Consider the following 10,129-nt stretch of genomic DNA (forward strand, 5'->3'; position numbering starts at 1 on the left):
AGAATTTACTTAATAAAAAATTGCAAAACACTCACTTTTACATAACACATGGCATAAATAGAATACAGGACACTTAAAAACATTACAGGAAATGTTTTCATGATGGAAACTGAAATGTTAAAATGTAATTGGTAAAAAAAAACATTTTAGAGTTGTTGTACAGCCTGACAGTAATTGGTAGAGTCGTGTTTCTCAGGCAGTTCATATGGCAGAGGACCATTCGTGTCTGTTCCTCGGGAGCCTGGTGGTGCAGTCACCACTTTTTGGAGGGAGCAGGTCATGGAGTGGGTGTTCAAGCGTGTGCATGACCTTAACTAGGTGCACTGCAGCTTGCTCTTCCCTGCTCTGCTCCACCTCTGGAGATGATCCTCAGGGCCCTCCTCTGCACCCTGTTGGGTAGGGCCTGCTGCTTTTTGTTGCATCCAACTAACAGCACTCCATGCTATTCCAGACAAGACCTGACCAGTGTAGTGTAAACTGTGACCAGATTTTCAGTGAGTAGGCCATTTCTGGCAAAAATAATTTTGACTGCTCCACATGTGTGTCAACACGAAGGTTAGAGTCTAGATGAAAACCAAGGTACTTGGTCGTTGCTACAACTGGTACTTCCTGTCCCTCTAGGATGAGTAGTGCAGGTTGTGGAGGGTCTCTTGAAAAACATATCCGAATGTCCAGACTTTTTCCCCATTCAGGAGCATGTTGTTGGATGTGGCCCACTCATCCAGCTGCTTTGTCTCCCAGCCCATGGAAGTGTCCTTCAGGATGCTGGTAGTGGTATGGTTCAGGACAGCCCCAAATCATCAGCATACCCAGTGTCCAAAGTGTCACTGAAGACATCTTTTCGAGTGGACATGTGAAGGAGAAGCAGATAGGGTGAGACCACGCCCCATTGTGGCACACCAGAGGTCGCCGTTGACCGACGGCTGAATGTGCCATTCACCATCACCCTCTGCCTTCTTCTGGTGGTGTAGCTGTGGAGCCAGGCTAGTAACCTTCGACACAGTTCTACGTCAGACGGAGGTTGCAGGAGCGTTGTGTGATAAATGAGCTAAGTTGACTGAGAAAACATTCTGATTTACAGCAATGACCTGGGGAATTGTTACAGGGGTGAGGAGGGGGATGAATGAGCCAATTAGAAGCTGGGGATGATTACTTGGCCATGATGGTATGAGGGCCATATTGGAAATTTAACCAGGACACCAGGGTTAACACCCCTACTCTTATTTTGTGCGATCTAGTCAGTCAAAGACTTTGGACATGACAGCAAGTAACACTCTCACCTTTGCTGGTTTTCTGGAGTCTGTAGCTGTCAGCCAGGAGCGTGTGCTGTGGGACGTAGGCATACTGGTTCGTGCACTCAGAGATAACAGTTGGCATGAGTTTTTGATGAAGCTCTCTTGGATTTTTAGAGAGATCGGCCTCCAGTCACTCGTTGTACATGGGTTTGACGCTTTAGGTACGGGGACACAAAATGTGAGCCCTCCAGGCAGCAGGAACAGTTCCTTGTCAGTAGAAGGTATTAACAATATGTGTGATGACAGGGATTAGATATTCTAAGCGCTCTCTTAGTAGACAGGCTGAAATGCCATCAGGCCCACATGCTTTCCGTAGGTTGAGTCTAGTCAGAGCTTTATCTGCCTAGTAGACATGGGCAGGGGGAAGATGGCAAAAGGTGTGGTGCTTGTCCATGCGTAGCAAAGAAGCCATTTAAAACATCAGGCACGTCATCGTCTTCAACTCCCTCAACCTGTACTCTCCCTACTCATGTTTCCTTTTGCCCCAGTCCTTTGTCAGTGAAGTCCTACCATTCCTTGTGGTTTTTCTTCTTTAGGTCCTGGATTCAGTCTTGTAGTAGTTTTTTTTAAATTTGCTTCCTTCATAAGCATTTGCGCTGTGTTTCTGTATTTTTTCCATTTCATTGTTGAAAGTCTTCTGTCTTTTCCTGATGGCAGCCTTTATTTGTTTAGTCTTCCAGGGCGAGTTGCTTTCTTATTTATGATCGGCATGCATACATCAAGTGCAGTTTAAATGCAGAAGTGGAATGTCTCCACCTTTCCTGAGTAGTTTGTATTTGTATTTATTATAGATCCCCATTAGCTGCTGCCAAAAAAACACACTGTGTGCCCTCAGCACCTTACTCCATCACTACCACATATCTACAGTACATAGTCCATGTGTGCATATGTTATCGTGTGTGTGTATGCATGTGTCTGTGCCTATGTTCGTGTTGCTTCAGATCCCGCTGTGGCATAAGGTGTATTTTAATCTGTTTTTCTTTTCATTACATTTTACTGCTTGCATCAGTTACTTGATGTTTTAATAGAGGTCCGTGTATATAGTCGTGGCCAAAAGTTTTGAGAACAACACAAATATTAATTTCCACAAAGTTTGCTGCTTCAGAGTCTTTAGACATTTTTGTCAAGTGTTACTATGGAATACTAAAGTTTAATTACAAGCATTTCATAAGTGTCAAAGCCTTTTATTGACAATTGCATGAGGTTGATGCAAAGAGTCAATATTTGCAGTGTTGACCCTTCTTTTTCAAGACCTCTGCAATCCGCCCTGGCATGCTGTCAATTAACTTCTGGGCCACATCCCGACTGAAGGAAGCCCATTCTTCCATAATCAATGCCTGGAGTTTGTCATAATTTGTGGGGTTTTGTTTGTCCTCCCGCCTCTTGAGGATTGACCACAAGTTCTCAATGGGATTATGGTCTGGGGAGTTTCCTAGCCATGGACCCAAAATATCAATGTTTTGTTCCCCGAGCCACTTAGTTATCACTTTTGCCTTATGGTAAGGTGCTCCATCATGCTGGAAAAGGCATCGTTCGTCACCACACTGTTCCTGGATGGTTGGGAGAAGTTGTGTTGGTACCATTCTTTATTCATGGCTGTGTTCTTAGGCAAAATTGTGAGTGAGCCCACTCCCTTGGCTGAGAAGCAACCCCACACATGAATGGTCTCAGGATGCTTTACTGTTGGCATGACACAGGACTGATGGTAGCGCTCACCTTGTCTTCTCCGGACAAGCTTTTTTCCAGATGCCCCAAACAATCGGAAATGGGATTCATCAGAGAAAATGACTTTACCCCAGTCCTCAGCAGTCCCTGTACCTTTTGCAGAATATCAGTCTGTCCCTGATGTTTTTCCTGGAGAGAAGTGACTTCTTTGCTGCCCTTCTTGACACCAGGCCACCAGAAGTCTTCACCTTACTGTGTGTGCAGATGCACTCACACCTGCCTGCTGCCATTCCTGAGCAAGCTCTGTACTGGTGGTGCCCCGATCCCGCAGCTGAATCAACTTTAGGAGACGGTCCTGGCGCTTGCTGGACTTTCTAGGGCGCCCTGAAGCCTTTTCACAACAATTGAAGCGCTCTCCTTGTAGTTCTTGATGATCCGATAAATGGTTGATTTAGGTACAATCTTACCGGCAGCAATATCCTTGCCTGTGAAGCCCTTTATGTGCAAAGCAATGATGACGGCATGTGTTTCCTTGCAGGTAACTATCGTTGACAGAGGAAGAACAATGATTCCAAGCACCACCCTCCTTTTGAAGCTTGGTTAAGGGCTTGTTGAATGTCCTTCCCTATAATATTGTATCAACAATTTCTTTCAAAAGTTTACTAAGAGATAGTAACAGGCTGATTGGTCGGATTTTGGAGCCAGTAAAGGGTGCTTTACTATTCTTAGGTAGCGGAATGACTTTTGCTTCCCTCCAAGCCCGGGGACACAATTTCTTGTAGGCTTAAATTAACAATTATGGAATATAGGAGTGGCAATATCATCCATTCTTATCCTCAGTATTTTTCCATCCAAGTTGTCAGACCCCGGTGGCTTTTCATTGTTGATAGACAACAGTAATTTGTTCACCTCTTCCACACTCACTTTACGGAATTCAAAATTACAATGCTTGTCTTTCCTAATTTGGTCAGATATACTTGGATGTGTAGTGTCAGTGTTTGTTGCTGGCATGTCATGCCTACATTTTCTATTCTTGCCTATGAAAAAGTTATTCAAGTAGTTGGCAATGTCCGTTGGTTTTGTGATGAAGGAGCCATCTGATTCAATGGAAGATAGAGCTCGCCTTTTTCATTTAAGTTCCTCCAAAGCTTTTAACTATGATTCTTTATGTCGTTTAATCTTTGTTTCATTGTGCAGTTTCTTCTTTTCAGTTTAGTCACATGATTTCTCAACTTGCATTATGTTTGCCAATCGGTTGTGCAGCCAAACTTATTTTCAATTGCTGTTTACACTCTGAGCTCAATGTACAGCATTCTCACATATGGGTCCTTTTGTCCAGGAGGGCAAGGGCAGTGTGGAGTGCGATTGAGATTGCGTCATCTGTGTATCTGTTGGGGTGGTATGCGAATTGGAGTGGTTCTAGGGTATCCGGGAGGATGCTGTTGATGTCAGCCATGACCAGCCTTTGAAAGCACTTCAAGGCTACCGACGTGAGAGGTACGGGCTGGTAATCATTTAGGCAGGTTACCTTCGTTATTCGTTATTTTTTAGTTTCGTCTTCGTTACAGTGCCTTGCGAAAGTATTCGGCCCCCTTGAACTTTGCGACCTTTTGCCACATTTCAGGCTTCAAACATAAATATATAAAACTGTCTTTTTTTGTGAAGAATCAACTACAAGTGGGACACAATCATGAAGTGGAACGACATTTATTGGATATTTCAAACTTTTTTAACAAATCAAAAACTGAAAAATTGGGCGTGCAAAATTATTCACTCCCACGCTTCACAGGATTCGGAGAACCCTTTATGGCGGCCGAGAGGCAGGATAACTTGAGCCCATTGCTCCCGGCACCTGTTTCAGGCCTCCAACAGATGGAGAATCCCTGCGAAATCCTGAGCCAGGATGGAAGGTTGCCGACATTGACTTCGCAGCAGACACAGGCACCCAAAGCAACGAAGGTGCAGGAAGATCAGGCTCCAAAACGATTTGTTGTTTGTATCCGCTCCAGGCCTTTCGTTGGTAGTGTCGACTGCTTTTCAGGAGGTGGCTGTCTTTGGCTTCCACGGCTCGTGACATGAGACCATCATTGATTGCCTTGCTCCTCTTTCTGTGCTCCTTCAACTCCTCTTTCAGATGGGGGAGTTCCGGACAACACCGACCAGTCAGATAATGACAAGGCAAAGATGCAGCCAACAGGCGCGAACGCCATCCAGCCACTGGCGTAGAAAAGGTAAACATACCACTCTGCTTTTCCCCCAGTTTCTTATGTAGGTTGATGACCTGCGTGATCAAGGAAGCCATCTCAAGCCTATAATCCTCTGCAAGCAAACAATTGCCACATTGGAACTCTGAGTGAAACGCTTTGTCCCGAAACAAAGCTTAGTATATACAGCTCCTACAGCGCTGGAACCATTCATTTATTTATCCAGACAACGAGGGCTCCATTGCAAAATTCATCTGGTACCAACTTTGTTAGCTTGATAGCTATCAGATTAGTGTATCTGTCAAGCAGGCTTCAAACTGTCTGTTAAGCGGGGTTCCGGGACAAGAAATAGTGGTCCGAGCTGTTAAAAGCTAATCCATGCAAAACTAAGTTTGGTATTTGTATTTAATGTTTCAATCAAAAATAACAAACCAAGTGTTTCAAATATAAAGTGTTCAGCTGTGCACTCTGATTATGTATGTAGTAGTTGTCTTTTGTGAGAGAGACCTGGTAAGATGATAGACGACTGCATGAGACAACTCTGATCCCAACTGAATAGTAGGAATTGAAAAACGTGGCCTAGATCAGGCAGTCTGTGGGGAAATTATTAACAGTGATAACTTGGGAGACATATTTTCAGTTACATAAAGACAAGTACACCTCAACTACTGTATTTCTGTCACAGAGGGACTTAAACCAAATAAAGTGAGTTGAGAGATTTTCAATTGTTCAATTAGCTCTCATTAAATATGAGTGATTGGTCGAAATGAAATCCTGTCTCTCCCATTGGGTCTCCTGGGCTCAGGTCAAGGGCTTTGAGAGAATGTGATTGGCTGTCTTTCACCCCAAAACTCTTCCAACGGCTGGTCCTGATGGTGAACTCTATACCCGCAGCCTCCTCATCCTCCAAACTCCACGGCTCCATTTGCAAACAGGAGCTGGTAAAGGACTGCTAAATTGTACTTCACCAGTCCTCCAGTCCATTCACTCATTTACCTCAAGTGATTTTTATCACTCTAAACATAATCATAGAGGGTAGAACCACAAAGTGGTGGGTTGTTGCATCAGGACGATCAATTAACAGGTTATGGGACCTTGTCCTGCTATTGTGGTTATGTTATATCACGTTAATAAGGCATTAACAAAACATTTTGGCCAGAAACGTGCTGTATTTAGATTATGTTGTGTAAATAAATACTGTTTGATTAAAACTACACATTAAGACTCAAAGAAATGGACAGTGAATATTCCATCCAGATGTATTTTTCCCAGTCAAGTGGCTCTAAAATATTTTGCGATTTGTGGGATGGGGTGGCTAGTCGCTTTGCGGTTCATTTTGGGTCCCGCTCTCACAGTGGTTTGTCTGAGGGGAGATTTTAGGAGAGGAATTATCAGGATTGGAGAGGGTAAAAGTGAAGGGGATCTGGGTGTTTGGTGTGTGTGCGTGAGTGCATTCCTGTGTGCATGCTTCGGTGGTCCCTGTAGTGGCAGATGTTTAGGCTGTCAAAAACCTACCCAGCCCCAAGTAACAGGGCCTTCTGCAAAGCATGCCTGCATCAGTTTTGGTCTGATCTGCTCTAATCCATCCCTACTTGAACCTTAGTCCACCACAATCTGCATGCCAACAGCTTAACACAATACAAACAAATTATTCAGTTGGCCCTCCCCTGGACAGACAGTGATCTCGCAAATCTCTGAAAGGCCGGGAGAAGATGCCTCCCAAAACCCGGATTAAGTCCATGGATCTGGAGATAGAGATAGCGATAGAGAGAACCAGGGAATTATTTAAGAAGGTCTTTGTTTCTTTCAGAAACAGTGATTTGGGGAGGAGAGGAAGGCGGGCGCTTCCATTCTGTAAATATTTTGTGATTTCTCAAAACTTTTGGCCATGACTGTACATCACTGGGGTCAAGCTTCCTGCCATCCAGGACATCTATACCAAGCAGTGTCAGCAGAAGGCCCTAAAAATTGGCAAAGACTCCAGCCACTAAAGTCAATGACTGTTCTCTCTGCTTCCGCACGGCAAGTGGTACCAGAGCGCAAAGTCTAGGTCCAAGAGGCTTCTTAACAGCTTCAACCCCCAAGCCATAAGACTCCTGAACAGCTAATTAAATGTCTGTAATGGAATGTTAATGTCTGTGCTTTTCTTATAACTAATTTCTGTGTCCTATTCATGTGCTGTTCTATAAACCAATTTATTTAAACCATTCATGCAAGTGGCTGACAGTACAAATCCTCACTATCAGTAGCTGCAATTTGGCAGTACGCCCAGATCTTGTTTTGAGAATGAACTAAAGATATATCAGCTTCAAGGTCTCAGCTAAGAGAGAAGAAGCCTTGTGAGATATTTGTCTGTCACATGTTATGAACCAGTATTAGTCTGTCACATGAATGAAACAAAACGGTACTGATTCATTAATTATGCTAAATCATGCAAATATAATTTGTCTCTGTATACCCGTATATAAGACAACTGCTGGTACTGCCCAGGCAGAGCTTCTGATTAACTTGTGTATTACGGTGCATTGAGTTAGTTGGAACCTCTCCAGCACGCTGTCAAATAAACAATGATTCAATTAAGATTCACTTCGAGTGTCCCTGTGTAAGGGTTTCCATGACAGCTACCCAGACTATTTGCATTGTTCCCCCCCAACCCAGTTTTTACGCTGCTGCTACTCGCCGCTTATTATCTATGCACAGTCACTTTACATTTGACCTGAATTACCTCAACTAACCTGTGCCCCTGCATATTGTCCCTGTACCGGTACCCCCTGTATATAGCCTCTCTACTGTCATTTTATATTAATTTATTTTTACTTCAGTTTATTTTAGTAAATACTTGAACACTTATTTGATTAAATATGCATTGTTGGTTAAGGGCTGGTAAATAGGCATTTCACTGGAAGGTTGACACCTGTTGTATTCGGCGCCTGTGACATATACAATTTGATTTGATGAAGAATGTAATTTGAAGTAAAAAATGTTTAGCCGAGAATTTGACAGTGATTCTAATATTTTTGCAAGGCCACCGCCTTACAGATCTTAGGGATGGCACCAAAAGCGATTGTTAAATAAAAAATGTGGGTCATAGGTGCTACATTGAGGGGGGCAGAAAGCTGTAGGAGAAAGGGATCAAGCAAATCAACTCATGTGGATCGTTTTACACACATTTTTTGCAAGGCTCTTAAAATACATAATTGACATAACATTCAAATGAAGAAAAAAAGTGAGGGCCTGGAAGTGTATCATTCTCTGCTATTTGTTTAGAAGTGAATAAAGGTATTTTCCTAAACCATTCTTTCAAATTGATGCCCAGCTGAGGCAAAATGGTTGTCATTTGTGAAATTTGTGTCTGTTATGGAAGCAGATGCTTTCATAACCTACTGGGGTACTGAGAGGGAGGATATTTCTTTCTTCAAAGATTTGACCACTTTCCTATAAGGGCACAAGGCGAGACCCAAATGCAGACACAGGAGGCAGATGGTTGAGCTTCGATATTTATTATAACAAAAGGGGTAGGCAAAAGGCAGGTCAGGTACAGGCGAGAGTTCATGAACAAGGTCAGAGTCCAAACAGTACCAGAAGATAGGAAGGCTCGAAGTCAGGACAGGCAGGGGTTCAGTAACCAGGTCAGAGTCCAAACTGTACAAGACGATAGGCAGGCTCGAGTTCAGGGGCAGGCAGAGTGGTCAGGCAGGCGGGCTCAGAGTCAGGGCAGGCAAGGGTCAAAACCAGGAGGGCGAGAAAAGAAAGACTGGGAAAGCAGTAGCTGAGACACAAAAACTCTGGTTGACTTGACGAACTGGCACAGAGAGACAGGAAACACCGGGGAAAATAAGCGACACCTGGAGGAGGTGGAGACAAGCACAAGCACAAGGACAGGTGAAACAGATCAGGGCGTAGTTGTATTTCCACCCGCCTCAGATACACAATTCAAGAAGTATGTGTAAAAAAGAGAAAGGGGAAAAGAGAGAGGGGGAAATGCTGAAAAGGATAGGGATGCAGCAAAATAGAGAGAGAGAACAAAGAGAAGGAAATTGAGCAAATAAGAACGTTAGAGTGCTAAAGGGAGAAAACAGAACACAAGACAGCAGACAACGGGAAGATGAGAGAAAGAGAGAGACCGGCAGAGAAAAACAGATACTGCACACAGAATGAAATCCCAATCTCTCATCAACAGTCCATAAGTACCAAACTCCAATTGGGCGCTGAAGTTGCCAAACTCCTTCTACCATTGTTTTTTCCGGGATGGCACTGTAGCTGCTGAAATTGTTGGATAGCTCGTGGTGTTCCTGCAGCGACAGACTGCTGCCTCTCTCTGCTGCGCTCGAGGGCCCTTGAGGCAGCCATTATCTGGACGTCCTCCTCGCCGAGGCATATGGGTAATTACTGAGCTAATAGAGTGATGGAGGGGAGGCAGAAGCAGGAGCCTTGGTCAATTAGATGACACATTAGTGCTCTGTCTTTTGTAAGCACTTAATGTGTGGGTACGGTGGGGGGACATGTCATTTTGGAAGGGTTGGGATCCTTGAGCGAATACAAACAGTCGCGCTCGTGTTGATAGACATACACACACACAATTCTGCCGAATATACACACATGGATTCCCACACACACACTCACACAAACACACTTACAGTATAGGCTTACGAAAATCCACAGATGCATCCCTCCCACATGCATACTCCGATTACCGTGCTTTGTTTTGCTCTTTTCTCTAAGTGTGTAAATAGTGTGAAATCTAATTATCACAGTCACACACACACACAGAGTGAATACAGATGAGTCCAAACAAGCGGGGGGAACCTGCCCAGTCTATTGAGGTCTGATATGAGAATCCACTCCATCAATTACGTTAAAGAGGCTCGCTCTAATGATGGCTACAGCTGTAATCACAGAGAACAGGCTTTTGTCGTCACACTGAACCATTTCAGCTAGTATTGTCCATGCCACAAAACAAAGAAA

Source organism: Oncorhynchus kisutch, linkage group LG12 (assembly GCF_002021735.2).
Source record: "Oncorhynchus kisutch isolate 150728-3 linkage group LG12, Okis_V2, whole genome shotgun sequence".
Taxonomy (NCBI): Eukaryota; Metazoa; Chordata; class Actinopteri; order Salmoniformes; family Salmonidae; genus Oncorhynchus; species Oncorhynchus kisutch.